General features: G+C 46.3%; 1 pseudogene; it reads left to right on the top strand.

Moving 5' to 3' along the window:
* Positions 1 to 1,923: 1,923 nt before the first annotated feature.
* Positions 1,924 to 8,270, top strand: LOC147080916 (uncharacterized; annotated as a pseudogene).
* Positions 8,271 to 18,973: the final 10,703 nt, after the last annotated feature.

The following is an 18,973-nucleotide window of genomic DNA, read 5'->3' on the forward strand; positions in this document are numbered from 1 at the left end:
CCACATAAATAATGTGGCAATAAGAGCAGGTCAGAGGCTAGGTATTCTGCGGCGAGTGTCTCACCTCCTGACTCCCCAAAGCCTTTCCACCATCTACAAGGCACAAGTAAGGAGTGATGCAATACTCTCCACTTGCCTGGATGAGTGCAGCTCCAACAACACTGAAGAAGCTCGACACCATCCAGGACAAAGCAGCCCACTTGATTGTCACCCCATCCACCACCTTAAATATTCACTCCCTCCACCACCGGCGTACTGTGGCTGCAGTGTGTACCATCTACAAGATGCACTGCAGCAACTCGCCAAGGCTTCTTCGATAGCACCTCCCAAACTCGCGACCTCTCCACCTAGAAGGACAAGGGCAGCAGGCGCATGGGAACATCAACACCTCCAAGTTCCCCTCCAAGCCACACACCATCCTGACTTAGAAGTATATCGCCAATCCTTCATCGTCGCTGAGTCAAAATCCTGGAACTCCCTCCCTAACAGCACTGTGGGAGTACCTTCACCACACGGACTGCAGCGGTTCAAGAAGGCGGCTCACCACCACCTTCTCGAGGGCAACTAGGGATGGGCAATAAATGCTGGCCTTACCAGCGACGCCCACATCCCATAAACGAATTAAAAAAAAATATTGTTATAAAAATCCTTACTATTTCCTTTTATATTATCTTCCACTCTTTCTGCTATTCCCTTTTAACCCATTCTAACCTCCCTTTTCATCTCCATAATAGACTTTCTATATTCCTCATGATTATCTATTGTAGTGTTATTCCTAATGTTATCATATGCCTCACTTTTAAATTTTAGTTCGGTTTTAACTTCTCTATTTATCCATGGAACTCCATTCTTTGACGTATCCCCTTTTTTTTGCCTTATTAGGAACATCTTTATTTTCTACTTTATGCATCTCATATTTGAAGATTTCCCACTGCTGATTTACTGACCTGTTTGCTAAATTTTTTGCCCAGTTTCTCCAAATCCTTCCTTATCTCTCTGAACGTTGTCTTTTTCCAGTCCAGCACCCTTATCTTTGGTTCTTCATTGTCCTTTCCCATTCTTACATTGGACCTAACTATGCTGTGGTCACTGTGCACATTTAATCTGTGCTGTTTTTAGTATCAGCCACAGATATTCTTGAATAGAGTTGATTTATTCAATGGTCTGTAACTGGTAGTAACTATTTATTTCAGTAGAGATGATGCAAAAGGTGCAGTGATGATGATAAAATAATTGACCTTTGATCAGTCTATATAAGAATTATATTGACACAGGCGGTGAGGCATCAATAACCTTGCCTCAGGCTTATCTGCTCTATTCTGTGCTGAGAATCTCAGTATGATAGAGCGCTAGGATGTGGGATCATACAGTTCCCCATGCAGCGAATTCTGAATTCTTGAACATGCCATCAAGGGAGATGCAGAACAGAGCATAAAGTTTCTGTACCGGGAGGGAGGGACGATCAGTGTACAGGAAACTCTCGATTTACCGGCACCTAAATAACCAGAAATCTCTGTTAACCGGCAAAATTCAGGAGTAGGTTCAGGTAAGTTTTACTTCATATTAGTGGCAGTTCCTGGATCTGTGGCTGTGTAACTGGGGTTCCTGCACTTGTTGCTAAGCAGCAGGGACGCATGGTCTGTGGCCGGAGTTTCTGCACATGGGAAGCCTGGATTTGTTGCTGTGTACGGAGCTCTCGTACCTTTTAACTATACCTCTCTGTAATCCGGACTTTTTGTTAAACCGGCACCACGCCGGTCCCGTCGGTGCCGGATAATAAAGAGTTTCCTGTACAAGTCTTCAGAGGCCAGCATCACACACCTCCCAGTAACTATTTCACGAGCAGCAATATCAGAGGCCGGGGAGAAGAGTAATGCATCGTGTGTGTATGTGTTCAGGGACGGAATGAAAAGGGAGAAAACTAATTTAAAAAATATTCAAAAGGCTTGCCAATTGGCAACAGGCACATATTGAGAGTCTAATGAAATAGTCTGTCAAACAGTATTGCACAAATCCCCAAACAGTATTACTTGTTTCTGATCTTTCATGTGCTTCAGAGCTACAGGGTGAATCCTCTGATTGGATTATTCAATGCAGGGGGTGCAACATTTGTGCTAGATTTTGACAGTGAGAAGTGTTTATTTTAAATGGCGTTTTTGAAAGCGTATGATTTGACTGTGGGCTGCAAGGACTTTCTGGACTTTGTGTTCAGAAGCTTTGCTGATTCTAAGTGCTGTCCTGAGGAATGCCGTGTGGAGTCAGTTGCACTTGGAGCTGGAGTAGAGGGGAAGTGGAACTTGACACAGTCAGGATCAGGAACCCAGTGAGGGCACATTCCAGGCAGCAAGAATATGGCTCAAATACAACATCAGCCTGATGCAGGATAAGTAAAACTTGTTTTAATAATAATAATAATAATCAACTTTATTGTCATTGTTAGTGCACAAGTGCAGTACAACGAAATGTAGGCTTGTGGCTCCCGAGAGTGTACATTTAGATTAAGACATTTAAACATTCAACATTCATTTGGCTTGTAATACATTAACATAAACATAACCATAATAAAGTGCATTGGCAGATGTGCAGGCTTTAGAGTTTATTTGTGGAGTTCAGTAGGATGACAGCCCTGGGAAAGAAGCTGTTCCTAAATCTGGTCGTTCGGGTGCGAATGCATCTGTAGCGTCTCCCAGATGGCAGGAGGGCGAACAGATTGTGGCTGGGGTGGGTAGGGTCTTTGATGATGGTCCGTGACCTCCGTAACCAGTTGTTACTTATTTTACCCAATAAATATCCAGATCTTAAAATGATCCCTAATGAGTTTTCATTGACTTTTCACTTCTAACTTGACACTGTTGCCAACCTGTGAGGTTTACTAGAACCTTGCTATTTCTGCGATGCTTGCAGCATTTGGCTCTGTCAGGGAAATTGCTATGATTCCGCACTGTTGGTGCCGAGGTTTACCCATCAGGAGTGTAGAGTGGAAAATCTCTCAAAAGTATTTAATTGACTGTGTCTTGGGACATCCTGAAATCGTGAAAGATGCTATATAAATACAAGTCTTTCTTTATGATTGTCCTCCCAGAGATGTTAGGCAGCAGGTTTGGTGTGCACAATGGCAAAACTTTCAACCAGGTTTAAATCAAGCCTCAAAAGACTGGCCATTATCTTGGAGAGTTCTCCATCACCTATAAGCCTGTCAGACCTGGTATCTGTGCCACTCACTCCTCCAGGTTCGTTCCTCTGAAGTAAACCATGTAATGGAAATATTGTGTAAATAAATTTCATTCCAGTAAAAGAAATTATATGCTCCCAATTATTCTATGTCACTGCTACTTGGATGCTGGTGGCAATTGAACAGCTCCCGTGAGAACCCATAGAGCTACTGATAGTTACACAAGGATGATACGGTTTTACTGTAACCTGAATCTGGAACTCCTGACAGTGTTGAGCTAAAAATTGAATGAAGCCATGCAGTACTGAGGGAGCGCTACACTGTTGGAAGTTCCGTCTTTCGGGTGAGATGTTAAACCGAGGCCCCATTGGCCCGCTCAGGTGGACATAAAAGATCCCATGACACTATTTCGAAGAAGAACAGGGGAGTTCTCCCTGGTGTCCGGGCCAATATTTATCCCTCAACCAACATCACTAAAACAGGTTATCTGGTCATTATCTATCACATTGCTGTTTTTGGAATCTTGCTGTGTGCAAATTGGCTGCTGCGCTTTCTACATTACAACAGTGACTGCACTTAAAAAGTACTTCTTTGGCTGTAAAGCACTTTGGGACATCCTAAGGTCGTGAAAGATGCTGTATAAATGCAAGTCTTTCTTTCTTTATACAATAAGCTGCTTTCCTGTTGGGCAAACCTTGCACATTTTTCTACTCCTGTAAAGTGTTGCTGGAAAGACAGCGTACTCTCCAAATAAAGGTTTATTTATAGTACATGCTCGATCACACTAAAGTTACTGATGCAGGACTTCCTCTCTAGCGCCTTCACCTGACGCTTGATCATGTTTTGAGCATTGTAGCTCTGTGAAGAGGAGCACAGAATTTGCCGAGTGACATGAGGTCAGTGACATGCGCTGGCTGCGTGCGGAATCAAAAGTATAATTTTTATGTGAGAAATTGCCAAATATAGTGAAAGACTCACAAATAAAATTTAAAAAATCTGTTCACAATTTATTTTATCGGTGTTGAGAATGAGTGTAAGGCTTACATTTCACTGACCCATTTCATAACTAGTGTTGGTGGCAGTAGACCCACTAATACTATGAATATGTCACATCAGTATCCTGGTAAATCAAATACATTAAAGCAATGTGTGTTTATAATTTAAGATTGGCAATAGCTATGTCCCTTCCATAGATACTGTCTAACTCTGACTGGGATTAATGTCTTATTGAATCTAAGCCAGGGCTGTGCCAATTAGCAACTCACAGAATCATACCTTTCAGCCAATGTCCCAGACTCCTCCATCACCATCTCTGGGTATGTCCTGTCCCACTGGCAGGACAGGCCCACCAGAGGAGGTGGCACAGTGGTATACAGTCAGGAGGGAGTGGCACTGGGAGTTCTCAACATTGACTCTGGACCCCATAAAGTCTCATGGCTTCAGGTCAAGCATGGGCAAGGAAACCTCCTGCTAATTACCACCTACCGCCCTCCCTCAGCTGATGAATCAGTACTCCTCCATGTCGAGCACCACTTGGAAGAAACACTGAGAGTAGCAAGGGCACAGAATGTACTCTGGGTGGGGGACTTCAATGTCCATCACCAAGAGTGGCTCGGTAGCACCACTACTGGCCGAGTCCTGAAGGATATAGTTGCCAGACTAGGCCTGTGGCAGGTGGTGAGAGAACCAACACGAGGGAAAAACCTACTTGACCTCGTCCTCGGCAATCGACCTCTCGCAGATGCATCTATCCATGACAGCATTGGTAGCAGTGACCACCACACAGTCCTTGTGAAGACGAAGTCCCGTCTTGTTGTGTTGCACTACCACTGTGCTAAATGGGATAGATTCAGAACAGATCTGGGCATCCATGAGGCTCTGTGGCCTATCAGCAGCAGCAGGTTTGTACTCCATCACAATCTGCAGCCTCATGGCCCAGCATATCCCTCACTCTACCATTACCATCAAGCCAGGGGACCAACCCTGGTTCAATGAGGAGTGTAGAAGAGCATGCCAGGAGCAGCACCAGGGGTACCTAAAAATGCAGTGCCAACCTGGGGAAACTGCAACACAGGACTACATGCATGCTAAACAGCGGAAGCAGCATGCTATAGACAGAGCTAAGCAATCCCACAATCAACAGATCAGATCAAAGCTCTGCAGTCCTGCCACATCCAGTCGTGAATGGTGGTGGACAATTAAACAACTAACGGGAGGAGGAGGCTCCATGAATATCCCCATCCACAAAGATGGCAGAGCGCAGCACGTGAGTGCAAAATATAAGGCAACCATCTTAAGGCAGAAGGGCTGAGTGGATGATCCATATCGCCCTCCTCCTGATGTCCCCACCATCACAGAAGCCAGTCTTCAGCCAATTAGCTTCACTCGATGTGATATCAAGAAACGGCTGAGCGCACTGGATACAGCAAAGGCTATGGGTCCCGACAGCATCCCGGCTGTCATGCTGAAGACTTGTGCTCCAGAACTAACCGCGCCTCTAGCCAAGCTGTTCCAGTACAGCTACAACATTGGCAACTACCCGACAATGTGGAAAACGGCCCAGGTATGTCCTGTCCACAAAAAGCAGGACAAATCCAATCTGGCCAATTACCGCCCCATCAATCTACTCTCAATCATCAGCAAAGTGACGGAAGGTGTCATTGATAGTGCTAACAAGCTGCACTTACTCACCAATAACCTGCTCACTGATGCTCAGTTTGGGTTCTGCCAGGACCACTCGGCTCCAGACCTCATTACAGCCTTGGTCCAAACATGGACAAAAGTGCTGAATTCCAAGGTGAGGTAAGAGTGACTGCCCTCGACATCAAGGCAGCATTTAACTGAGTGTGTCATCAAGGAGCTCTAGTAAAACTGAAGTCAATGGGAATCAGGGGGAAAACTCTCCATCGGGTAGAGTCATACCTAACACAAAGGAGGATGGTTGTGGTCGTTGGAGGTAAATCATCACAGCCCCAGAACATCGCTGCAGGAGTTCCTCAGGGCAGTGTCCTAGGCCCAACCATCTTCAGCTGCTTCATCAATGGCCTTCCATCCATCATAAGGTCAGAAGTGGGGATGTTCCCTGATGACTGCACAGCATTCAGTTCCATTTACAACTCCTCAGATAATGACGCAGTCCATGCCCGCATGCAGCAAGACCTGGATGACATTCAGGCTTGGGCTGATAAGTGGCGGGTAACATTCACGCTACACAAGTGCCAGGAAATGACTATCTCCAACAAGAGAGAGTCTAACCACCAGCCCTTGACATTCGATGGCATTATCATCGCCGAATCCCCCGCCATCTACATCCTGGGGGGTCACCATTGAGCAGAGACTTAACTGGACCAGCCACATAAATACTGTGGCCACAAGAGCAGGTCAGAGGCTGGGTGTTCTGCGGTGAGTGTCTCACCTCCTGACTCCCCAAAGCCTTTCCACCATCTACAAGGCACAAGTCAGGAGTGTGATGGAATACTCTCCACTTGCCTGGATGAGTGCAGCTACAACAACACTCAAGAAGCTCAACACCATCCAGGACAAAGCAGCCCACTTGATCGGCGCCCCATCCATCACCTTAAACATTCACTCCCTCCACCACCGGCGTACCGTGGCTGTAGTGTGTACCATCTCCATCACTGCAGCAACTCACCAAGGCTTCTTCGACAGCACCTCCCAAACCCGCGACCTCTTCCACCTAGAAGGACAAGGGCGGCAGGCACATGGGAATGCCACCACCTCCAAGTTTCCCTCGAAGTTACACACCATCCTGACTTGGAAATATATCGCCGATCCTTCATTGTCGCTGGGTCAAAATCCTGGAACTCCCTCCCTAACAGCACTGTGGGAGTACCTTCACCACACGGACTGCAGCGGTTCAAGGCGGCGGCTCAAGGGCAATTATTGATAGGCAATAAATGCTGTCCTTGCCAGTGACGCCCACATCCCAGGAACAAATTTAAAAAAAGCCAATGAAATGACAACTTAAATCAGCTAGTATGGCATCTTCATTATTGTATTGTGCATGTTTGATTTCTTATTTCTGATTCCCTTTCTGATTCACTTATTCAGAGGGCCCTGGAAACTGGTGTAATTGTGCAATAAATATTGATATGGAATATACATCAGGTACAGTGTTTCCCACTAATTAACTATTGATTATCAATGGGAGTGATTGCCACTTCATTAAGGACAGCACTATGTATTAACCTGGCTGTTGGTATCTGTGCTCCGAGGTGCAAAAGAAACCCCGAACTGAATGAATCTGCTGTTCTCCAGGGGCAAGTCTTTAGACTTGGCGTTTCCGGTGCGGAGCCTTGCTCGATGGCTGGGCAGGTCGGACAGTTGGGCATGGAAATTAGCAATCAGAAAACTAAAAGGAGCACAGATCAAGCACAGAGGTCAGAGGACTCGGTCTCTGTCCCTCCACGTGTTCCAGCTATTTTAATAACAGCCACACCCGATAGTCCGATTTTAGCCCTAACCCATAAAACTTACCCCATGGTAATAAGAACTTGGCATAGAATATCCTACTAATCAACTGTAGTGGAGCTGCCAGCGATCAACTGCTACTCCTTACTTTGACTGTCATTAAGGACTTGAAATCCACCAAAAACCAATCGGGGAATAAATCTACCTCCTTACAGCTGTGTATCTACAAGGCAATGAGTTCAAATTTAATTGTTCTGCAACACACAAACATAATGAATTCAGTCCTTTAAAAACACCACCATAACAGCTCCACAGATTGTTGACATCACGTATGGCTAATATTTCTGTATGATTAGTTCCATGCTAACATAAAGCTAGTGACTCATGAGAGAACAGAGACCTGTAAAATCGATCTGAAAGTATTAGTTAGAAAAAAGCAGTGTTGTCTGCCGATTTCCTCATGTTCAAATCCCTCCATTACCTCTCTATCTCTGTAGCCTCCTCCAGCCCTACAACCCACCAAAAACTCTACGGCCTAGAAATTCAGTGGGCTGCGCCACCTGTTAGCGCCCTAAGAAGGCACTTAGTGGGTTGTACGCCACTGGCCATGCCTCCCGCTAAATTTAGCGGGACGCTAATGGCAGCGCTAGCCGTTAGCGCTGCGCCACTACCGATGACGTCATCGGTGTGCGCAGCGCCCCGCTACCGCCCTGATCATGAAATTTAGTAGCACTCCCTGCTTTAACGCCGGTCGCAATTTGCGACCGGTTCAGGGGGGCCTACCCCCGGCGGTAGAGGTGCTGAGGTGCGGGGCGGCCATTTTTTTTGCTGGCCACCTGCCAGCACACCTCCGCGCTGCCATCCCCGGCCTCCTGAGCCCCCCCCCCCGCAGAGTGCCGGCTGTGTCCCAAGAGCCTGGCACTTCTCCTTGGTGCCGGGCTCTTTTGCCGGCACTCGCGCTCTTTGAGCGCGCTGCAGCAGGCCCCTCCCCTTTAAGAAGGGGAGGAAGGCCTGCAGTACCACAGCGCGCCGTGCCGCAGCGTGTGGTGCTGCGGCACGTTGCGCTGCGATCTTCAGTTGCAGCGCCCCAAGTGGGATGCGGGGCGCCTCGAGTAGCGCCGCGCTTCCCTCTGGGGCGCTGAAAGTGAATTTGCAGCAGGCGACTACTTCCGGGGCGGTACTTCCGGTGCCCTGGCGAGGCTGGCACCCCAAATGGGGCGCCACTGAATTTCTAGGCCCACGTTCTTCCAACTCTGGCCTCTTTTGCATCACCCACTTCCTTTGCCCCACCATTGGCAGCTGTGCCTTCAGCCGTCTAGGACCTAAGCTCTGGAACTCCCTCCCTAAACCCCTCTGCCTCTCCACCTCTCCCTCCTTTTAAGACTCTGCTAAAATCTATCTCTTTGACCAAGCGTTTGGTCACCTGCCCTAATGTCTCCTTCTTTGGCATGGTTTCTATGTAAGTCTGATTACGCTGCTATATTACAGGCGCTATATAGATGTAAGTTGCTGCTGTTGTTGAGTCCTATTTCCCACATACAGTATTTAAAGTGCACTGGCTGGTTTAAGAGTTCGAGAAGTGCAATTGTTCTCTTTTCTAGTGCTGACTGCGTTAGATCCTCTCCACTCAGCATGTGAAGTGTTAAACTGCATCCATGTTCACGGCATGGGAGGCCACAGTGGCGTCTCACAGTCATCATTGGGCCTGGCACCAGTGTGTTCAAGTATTTTTCTCCTGGTTGGTACTCTGCCAGACGTCAAGCTGGTTTTACTGAAGTGGACTGTTCGTGTGTTTTATCTTGACACATGAAGGAATGAAAAATAATCCACAAGTAGGCCAAAGTTCAGCTGTTTTCGTTGTACTTGCTCCAGGCAGATACAGGAAATATTAACAGAAAGAGTTGTAATCAATTAAAAATTCTGATATTTACTTGCTTATGAAGGGGGGATAAATGACCTCTTGTGCATCCCCGATTATCATCGCTCCACCATTGGTCATGCTGTCAGCTGTCTAGGCCCTAAGTGCGGGAATTCTCTTCCTGAACCTCTCCATCTCTTTATCTTTCTCTCGCTTCTCCTTTAAGACGCTTCTTAAAACCGACCTCTTTCACCAAGCTTTTGGTCACTTGTCCTAATATCTCCTTATATGGCTTGGTGTCAAATTTTGTTTGATAACACTCCTATGAAGCACCTTGGGACACTTTACTATGTTAAAGGTGCTATATACTGTAAATGCAAGTTCTTCTTGTTGCTGCTTTTTATTCTCAGTGCAATTTTTGATCACTTTTTGTTCTTTCTCTGTATCATGGCCGCGATGTTCTCGATCGATGCGGCTTGGGAGTGGGTCAGGTGGCTTTCGGGTTCCAGCCCCGCCCCCAACTACATCCGGCCCACAGACTTGATTTTACGTCAATTGGCCCTGTGGGCTTGCCGGCCAATTAAAATGAAGCTGGTCAGATGACGTCATTTGATGACGCGTCATCTGCCAGTTTTCTTAAAGGGATCACGCACAATTTTTTTTTGACTGCTGATTTCTCCGTGTTTGACAGCATTGAGGTGCTGCAAACACTGACAGTCACTGTACAAAGGGGAGCTCTTGCACCCAGGCTCTCCAGTGACTCCCTCCTCCATAGGCTAGAACAGATGGCAGCTGCAGGTGAGGTTACAGAAGTGATCTCTCATTGGTGAGAGAGGTTCTCCCAATGAGGTGGGACTAGACATCCAATTCAAAACTTGTTACCTACAGAAAAGTCTAAATGCATTAAAAATGAATTTCCCAACATTTTCTTACCTCTGAAACTCACCAGTGCGCCATTGAATCTTTCACACCATTTCTGCAACTGTCATCAATGCAGGAACATTACAGCAGACTCACAACACACCACACTTACCTGGCGTGGTGTCTGGACGTCAGGAAGCCCGAGGCAGAAGTGTCAGAATTGAAAAAGAGCCTGTTCACAACCTTTAACAGCCAGTTACGTGGCTATAATCCTGTTCCCGCCGCTAGGTGTCGGGTCCATGTGCAAATCGGGAACCTGACACTTGGGAAGATTGATTGGAGGCGGGTTGACAGCAGGTTTCCTGCCCACTGTCAATCTTGGCGATTTTGCCAGCTGTCCCGCCTCCAAACCTGCCCCCTGAGTGCTGGCAAAATTCCGGCCCATGTGCCTTCACTGGCCAAGAGGACAAGTTCTAGATCTAATCCTGGCCTGCCTGACTTTTAAAATTTTTTCCTTTATGCTGCATGGTTGAGATTAGGAATTCCCTGAATGGGGTTTTGCAGTCGGGAATCTGTGACCCTCCACCATGGTGCACTTTGCTACCCTGTGTTGTTTTTAAAAGAAAATGACGTTCGGGAAACTAGACTGAAAACTCTGAACCCTGTTTCTAAAACACTGACTCAATAGTTAAATGATGAGTTTCTAAACACAGGCTGGTGAATATAGAGAGAGGAACCCAAGCTGTAATCATAACAGTTCTCTAGAGGAAAAAACATTTAATTAAAGCAAGCCACCAATCTTTTAATCTCAGGTTTTCCTGCGCTTCCCCACAGTTTAAAACCAAAATAGAAAATCTATGTGGTTCATTTAAACATTACTGTGAGGAGTTGCGTGTTTGGCCAATGGGTGTGGGATATTTATAAAATCATGGTAACATGCTAAGATTTGCAATTATTTTAACACAGGATGCTAACGTCAGCTTTTAAATAGAGATACAAACAATAACTATTAAAACTAAATATTTGCTTTCTCTGGGAACAAAGTTTCCATTCAGATACTTACTGCCAAATCATTGATGCAGCGAGAGGATGAAACTGGGACAGATTCATATTCATGTAATCTTCTTTACTGCGCTGATCGCTGTGTTTTAATAGGTGTGATTTAAGGAATCAAGTATTTTTAGAATTTACTAAAATCGTCCTACTTATTTAAAGCTGATTTAACAATAATGGATGGATTTTCATAAGCCTGTTCTGTCTGTCATCCAGCACCTGCTATTGGAATGGCAACACTGAGCTGCAGTGGGGATTAAAAACCAGGGGTGGGTGTTCTATGACTGAGATCATGTGAGGAATTCGGGGTGAATTGTTGCAGTTAAAATCATAGCTCTACATTGTAACCTGTAATGTATGAAGTTACTTATATAGTTGCACACTAGGGCAAATTGAGCAATCCCATGCTCCCAGTGGGGAGCCTTGCTCAACATGGGCATGGATCGGAGAAAGGGATACTACACTGTGTTGCCAATTCTCCAACCTGTTCAATGAGACTCTCCTTTGGCAGTGCAGGATCGCTGAATAAGCCAGAATGTGTAGAGACTGCTTTCTTTGACTGCGTGCTACCTATATATACTAATAGAATGTTTGGTCTCTGTATGAATGTAGTGCTTCTGCTTCCTGATCTGTCCCTGTCAGCCACATGGTATTATCAGACATATGCTTAGCAATCAGATCCCACCGCCAAAGGAAAGGTGATGATCATGAAGGGTGTGATCATTGGTCATGTCTCTGCCATGTCTTCTTTGCTGACTTTGCATTGCTTCTGGTGAATGGACTCCTTGCCCTTGCTTCCTCAGTTGATTTTCTTTTTAATGGTGACTGTCCTGCCCAGCCTGCCCTGAGTCTGTAACATCACATCTTCTGACCTGACCCAAATCTTTAGCCTCTCTACTGGCACTAGCCTGTTCTGCAGCAATGACTCTTCCAGTTTGACCCAACTCTGGAGAAGTCCCCTCATGACCCATGCGCTATCTCACAGGAGACCTACTACTCTATTTAATTTTTGCTTGTCCGGGTGAGGAATGTGTGAACTGGGAAACTGAACATCAGCTGAAGGCGGTAGTTTCGCACCACTTCAGTTTGATCCCACATGGAGTGTAATTCCAGTGCGGTGTCGAATCTGGTTTACAAGGAATTCAGGGAGTCTGTTGGACCTCCTGTGAACTTCTAAACTCTACCCAACTTCAGTTTAGATGTTTAGAGCAGAAATTCTTACCTTTCCACATTCAAGAAATCTGCATTTTTAAAAGGACTGTGCTCCTTCTAGGCTGCATAGACCTCTCTCTTATACCAAACATTCAATGTTCTGGCCAGGCTGGAGCCAAAAAATGCAAACATGGTTCTGACTGACTGGAACTCCAACTGCATCTGCAGGCCTCAGACTGGTAGCTGCAGTGTAGATGCACTCTTATAGCGTCCATTTGATCCATCAAAGCTCCCCTCTTCACAGACCATGTACAAACTGCTCTATTATAATTCTACCTGTTTATTTAATTCCTTGAGAAACAGTCCCATATAAATGCTGCCCAAGGTAATCAAACTAAACAATCTATTTATCCCCACACCTCCACTATCCAATTCTCTGACCGCTGCCCTCCCCAGATGACAGATGCCACCTCCTCTACTTCCAGCAGCTTGGGCAGCCTTGTATCCCATGGAGTATTTGATCATTGGAATTGGGGCATTCCTCTGCTTCTAATTTATATTAATGACTTCGATTCTGAAACTCAATGAAAACTTGTCAAATTCACAAACAACAAGGAAGGGAAATTGAATCTGAGGAGGCAGATTGGACACTACAAAATGAGTTAGAAAAAAATTTGAATGGGTAAACTAGTAGCAGATTCAATGTAATATGGACAAGTACAAAGTATGCACATTAGGAAGAAAGAATGGGTACTGTATATACTCCATTAATGGATTAAGTCAAAAGAAATCTAGGCCTAGAAATTGGGTATAGCCCCGCTTGGGGCGTTAGAATTGGCGCTGCGCAAAGTTTATAGCCAGATGCAACTTGTCGCCACCTCGCGCGATATTGGGTTGCAGCGCCCCTAAAGGTGATTGAGGCGCTAAATCAGGCACTGCACGCTACTCTTAAGGCGCTAACCTGGCGGCGCAACCCAATTTCGCAGCGGCGGGGCGCAGCAACGGTGCTGTCAATAATCACTTTCCCTGAGACACACTGGCGCTGGCCAGCTCTTAAAGGGGCAGGTCAATTGGCATCACCAGACACACTCACTGCCTTGTAGGCCTTCAAAGCGGTGGGAGCCTACCTGTGGCGCACCAGCCTAGCAAGACATGGAAAGGGTGAGGCAGAGGGCAGAACGCCTCACTGATGGGGCATTGGATGCTTTGGTTGGCACAGTGGAATCAAGGCCAAAGAAAATGGTCGGAATGTGATTTATGTTTTGGACAGTCTCCCGGGTGTGAGAGTCAGTTATGTGTCAGTGTATTAGTTTTGCTTTCTGTTGCCATAGCTTTCTCATGTTTGAAGGAACCACATTTTGTGTAATGAAACACTTTCTTCATTTACAATGGCCATGCCTGCTATTTACATGCATCTTGCCCTTCACAGGCTTGGGGTTATCAGACCAGTTCCATTCCTGTTCTTGGAATGGCAGCAAGCATTCCGTGAGAGGGGCCTAGAAGCTACTTCTGATCAGCCTCTGACGCGCAGCCTGAGAAGAGCCGCTCGCGTAGAAGTTCAGGCCAGCAGACATCTTCTCAGCCACCGACAGAGATGTCCTGCACCTTATCTGAGGCTGCAGATCTGGCTGAAGCAGCTGGCACAGCTCAGTCACCACCTCCTCTCTAAATCGCAGCCTTCTGACACACTGCTCCTCCGGCATGTTCATGTAGGAAACTGCTGTCGGAAAACCCTGCCAGCGTTAGGTCTGCTGTGGCGACGTCTGTTCGCCCTCCTCTGTCTGGCCATGCCCGCCCCCCTCTCCCAGCATCTCAGTGCCCTTTCCAGATGATTCAGCAGCAGGACGTTCCCCTCCAATGCAGCCCCCATAATAAGTGCCCACAGGAAGGTTCCCCGTTGTCAAGGCTCACCAACAGCAAGGTGATGGTCAGAAGGCTGAAGATCGTCTGCCTGCGCTGGCTCTGTGGTCAAATGGCTCTCAGTGTGCAGCTCAGCAAGTCTTTGTAGCTCTCGAGGAAGTTGTGCTCCAAAAATGGCTGCCGCTTTTAAACCACACCAGTCCCCCTTAAATAACGCTCCTCCAGCCCGAGAGCGAGTTGGTAAGGTTCCAGCAAGCTGTCACTATTAGCGCCAGGCGGAACGGAGGGGGGCGCCACTCAGTTTCTGGTCCGGGGTGCCAAAAAGGCGTTGCACACTGAAATGACGTCATGATCTGCCTGCACCTGCAAGCGGGCGCTAAGATTTAGCACCGGTGCTAAAACCCACTCAATATAGCAAGAGGCGCTGGGTTCACTGCGCATGGGCGAAAATTGGCTAACGCCCCACTTCTCGGCCTCTTTAGGCGCTAATCGCTGGCGCAACCAACTGAATTTCTCCCCCCTAGTGTTTAATAGACTTGATGCTGATTTGCAATCACTCCAGAGCAACAACCAGCAAAGCAAATACAATACTGAGTTACAAAGACAAAATAATAAAGCACCAGTCAGTGGAAGTCATGACCAAACTGTATCTATCTCTCTTCTATCTTAAGCAGTCCCTCGGAACCGAGGAGGACTTGCTTCCACATTAAAAATGAGTTTGCATGTGACTGATGAGTCCAATGCGGGACCTACAGTCTCTGTCACAGGTGGGGCAGACGGTGGTTGAAGGGGCGGGTGGGTGGGGTGCTTGGGTTGACGTGCGCTCCTTGCGCTGCCTGCGCTTGGCTTCCGCTTGCTCCCAGCGAAGAGACTTGAGGTGTTTGGCGCCTTCCCGGATGCTTCTCCTCCACTTTGTGTGGTCTTGGGCCAGGGATTTCCAGGTGTTGGTGGGGATGTTGCACTTTTTCAAGGAGGCTTTGAGGGTGTCCTTGAAGCGTTTCCTCTGCCCACCTGGGGCTCTCTTGCCGTGCCGGAGCTCCAAGTAGAGCGCTTGTTTTGGGAGTCTCGTATCGGGCATGCGGACAGTGTGGGGATGTTGGCCTGAGCAAGAACACTGATGTTGGTGCGCCTATCCTGCCAGTGGATTTGCAGGATCTTGCGGAGGCAGCGTTGGTGGTACCTCTCCAGTGCTTTGATGGTCCATGTCTCTGAGGCATACAGCAGGGCGGGTATCACTGCTGCTCTGTAGACCATGAGCTTAGTGCCAGGTTTGAGGTCCTGGTTTTCAAACACTCTCTTCCTCAGGCGACTGAAGGCTGCACTGGCACACTGAAGGCGGTGTTGGACTTCGTCGTTGATGCCTGCCTTTGTTGACAGTAGGCTCCCGAGGTATGGAAAATAGTCCATGTTGTCCAAGGCCTTGTTGTGGATTTTGATAATCGGGGGGCAGTACTGTGTGGCGGGGACAGGTTGGTAGAGGATCTTTGTCTTACGGTTGTTTAGTGTAAGGCCCATGCTCTCGTACGCTTCGGTGAAGGTGTTGACGATGGTTTGGAGTTCGACCTCCGAGTGAGCGCAGACGCAAGCGCAGATCTTCCTTGCTGCAATGCTCCATCTCACCCTCAGTAAGCTCCCCACTGGAGTGGAGCTAATTTACAGAACAAACGGGAAACTGTTCAACCTCCGTCGCCTCCAGTCTAGATCCAAGGTCGTCCCATCCTCTGTCGTCGAATTACAGTATGCAGACCAAACTGTATATAGTGCTCTGGTCAGACTGTACCTTGAGTACTGTGTCCACTTCTGGTTACTGAGACAGAAAAAGGACATTCAGACCCTAGAGGAAGGTCAGGAAAGAGCCACAGTGCCCGAGGACTGAGGTAGAAGGAAAGACTGGAACTTTTCAACCCTGAATGGTAGCTACTGAGTGGTAACCTTACTGAAGTCTACAAGATTCTAAATGATAAGGATAAGGTGGATCTGGAACACTACACAAACCATGGCACAGGTTTAAACTATTAAAAAATATATACTTGGCATTTTGCCAGAAATTATTTCTTCTCACAGAGTGATTGGCACATGAAATAGATCTCTGTGTAGGTTAATAGAGAACTAAACCTCAGGATCATTTAAAGAAGAGTTGGTTGCTGTGATGGGAGAACTGTAGGATCTTCCTGGATGGATGCGCTAAGAATGACATCATGATCTCTGTTGATATCTCAACCTATCTGTATCTCTGGAACTTTCAAACCAATTTCTAACTCATCCAGTTCCCTTTATGAAGGAACTAATTGATACCTCATCAACTGCCTTTACTCAGTCCGTTCTATATTCATAATGTATTATTTAGATATATTAGTTGAAGCTTTCTAAGAAAACAGCTTGTATTTATATAGCACCTTTCTTGTAAAGCACCTCACAGTCAAAGTACATTTGAAGTGTAGTTACTGTTGTTATTTAGGTAAACATGGCAGCTAATTTGCGCACAGCAAGGTCCCACAAACAGCAATGAGATAGTTGACTAGTTTATCTGCTTTTTTGTATTGGTTCAGGAATAAATGAGTGGACAGATCTCTGACGTTGATTTGCACGCAACTTATACTGTTTCACCCTCTTCGTGTGCAATCACCCGAAAAGCTGCACAGGAAATTCAGCTACCGTGCTATTCAGATGCAAAACAGGGGAAAAGGATATTTTTTTCCTGTGCATAGTGTCCATCTTTTCATGAGCCACCTCTGCTAAACCCAGGAAAATCACACTTACTGTGTGGTGTAAAATCTGCTGTATAAGTTACGCCTACAAAGTATGTGAAGAGGTGGGTTCTAAGGAGGGTCTTGAAGTAGGAGAGGCAGGTGGAGAGGCAGAGAGACCTGAAATATGGCTTAGACTCAATACAAATGTAGTTGTTGGTAACACTAATAGTAATAATACTTAATACGTCCTGTGTTCAGTGTCACTGACAGTCAGTCTCTTTAAAAAAATCTATTTTGGACTTACGTCTGTTGTACATATATCCAAGACAGTGGTGTGAAACATCCTAAAGATCTCAAGATTCAGGAAAAACTCAAATCCCAGTGATCTCCCTTATAAATGTGTGTATTGTATATGTCTAATTTGTGCATGTATTTGTGTTTGGACACTAATTGGTCATATAATTCAGAGACATCACTAGGATAGGGTGACCGCTTTGCGGAACACCTCGGTTCAGTCCGTAAGGGTGACCCCGAGCTTCCGGTCGCCTGTCATTTCAATTCACCGCTCCATTCCCACTCGGACCTCACCGTCCTTGGCCTCTTGTACTGTTCCACGGAAGCTCAACGTAAACTCGAGGAACAGCACCTCATCTTCCGATTAGGCAGTCTGCAGCCTTCCGGTCTCAATATCGAGTTCAACAATTTCAGATCATAACCTCGGCCCCTATTTCATTTTCACTTATATTTTTCCACTCCTTTCCTTTCCCCCCCCCTTTCCTTTTGTTTCTCTCTCACACCTGGCAGCTATCTTTTGCCCTGCCAGTACACTTTACACCTAATCACAGCCTATTACCATCTCGTCTAGCTTCTAATCTCTTTTACTTCTTTTGGTTCTTTAATTCTTTTGTCCGATCGCAGCCCTGCCTTCGATCTAGTTCCTTTTCTCTCCAGTTTTGAAGAAGGGTCAAACCCGAAACGTCAACTCAAATTTCTCTCCACGGATGTTGCCTGACTTGCTGAGTTTTTCCAGCATTTTCTGTTGTTATGATAGAATAATAGATTGAAATGGAGTTGGAGGGGCTGAAGCTGGGTGACTGCACCGAGTGCCAGTGCATGTTGGCAGTGTGCCCACAGTGTTCCGATATAAACTGGTGGTGGGCAAGATTACCTGCCACTGGCACGCTGTCAGAAAATAAGCCCCTAAGACTCTTCATTAGTGGCAAAGCTGATGGAGCTTTACTGTGCATCTGACTTTGTGATGACTGACCTGGCAATGGTTATAGGAGTCAGTTGTAGAAAGATAGTCCCTTCCGAGTTGTCTTCCACCTTAACAGCAGAAAATTTCACCCCAAAACATTAAAAGGGGCAAAATGCACAGTTGCCTGTATACTGATCCATATCTTGAACCAATTGCTGCATTCTGTGTACATGGCAACACAAGGTCTGACTGTATAGTACGTGAATAAAACAGTGACTCATCCTCCTTTTGCTGAACCAGGTTAAGAAGAATTTGACAATGAGCAAGCTATATGAGAAAAACTCTGTAGTGTAGAATATGTTCATATTTAAAGGTTAACAGAAGCTTCTGTCTCCTACAAGAGGACATGCTGATGCCTTACTGCATTGTCGCTGAATGAAGAATGCTAAATTGACTGCAGGCATCAGTTTTTTGAGAGGCTTCTATTTTGGTTGCCGCAAGATATCTTTTTCTGAATGAAGTCGGCCGTATATTGAACTTGTGACTCATGCTTATTGATGATTGCAGTGTTCTGCCCAATAGTGTGTTTCAAACATGTGGTGATGAACATGTTTTCGTACCTGAGACCAGTGGTACCAGTTTCCAGGATGTTCAATAAGCCATTGAAGTACTTTTTTTCCTTTGATGTATTTGGAATG

This window comes from Somniosus microcephalus, unplaced genomic scaffold, assembly GCF_052327205.1.
Source record: "Somniosus microcephalus isolate GS21.2 unplaced genomic scaffold, FLI_Smic_1.0 scaffold988, whole genome shotgun sequence".
Lineage (NCBI taxonomy): Eukaryota > Metazoa > Chordata > Chondrichthyes > Squaliformes > Somniosidae > Somniosus > Somniosus microcephalus.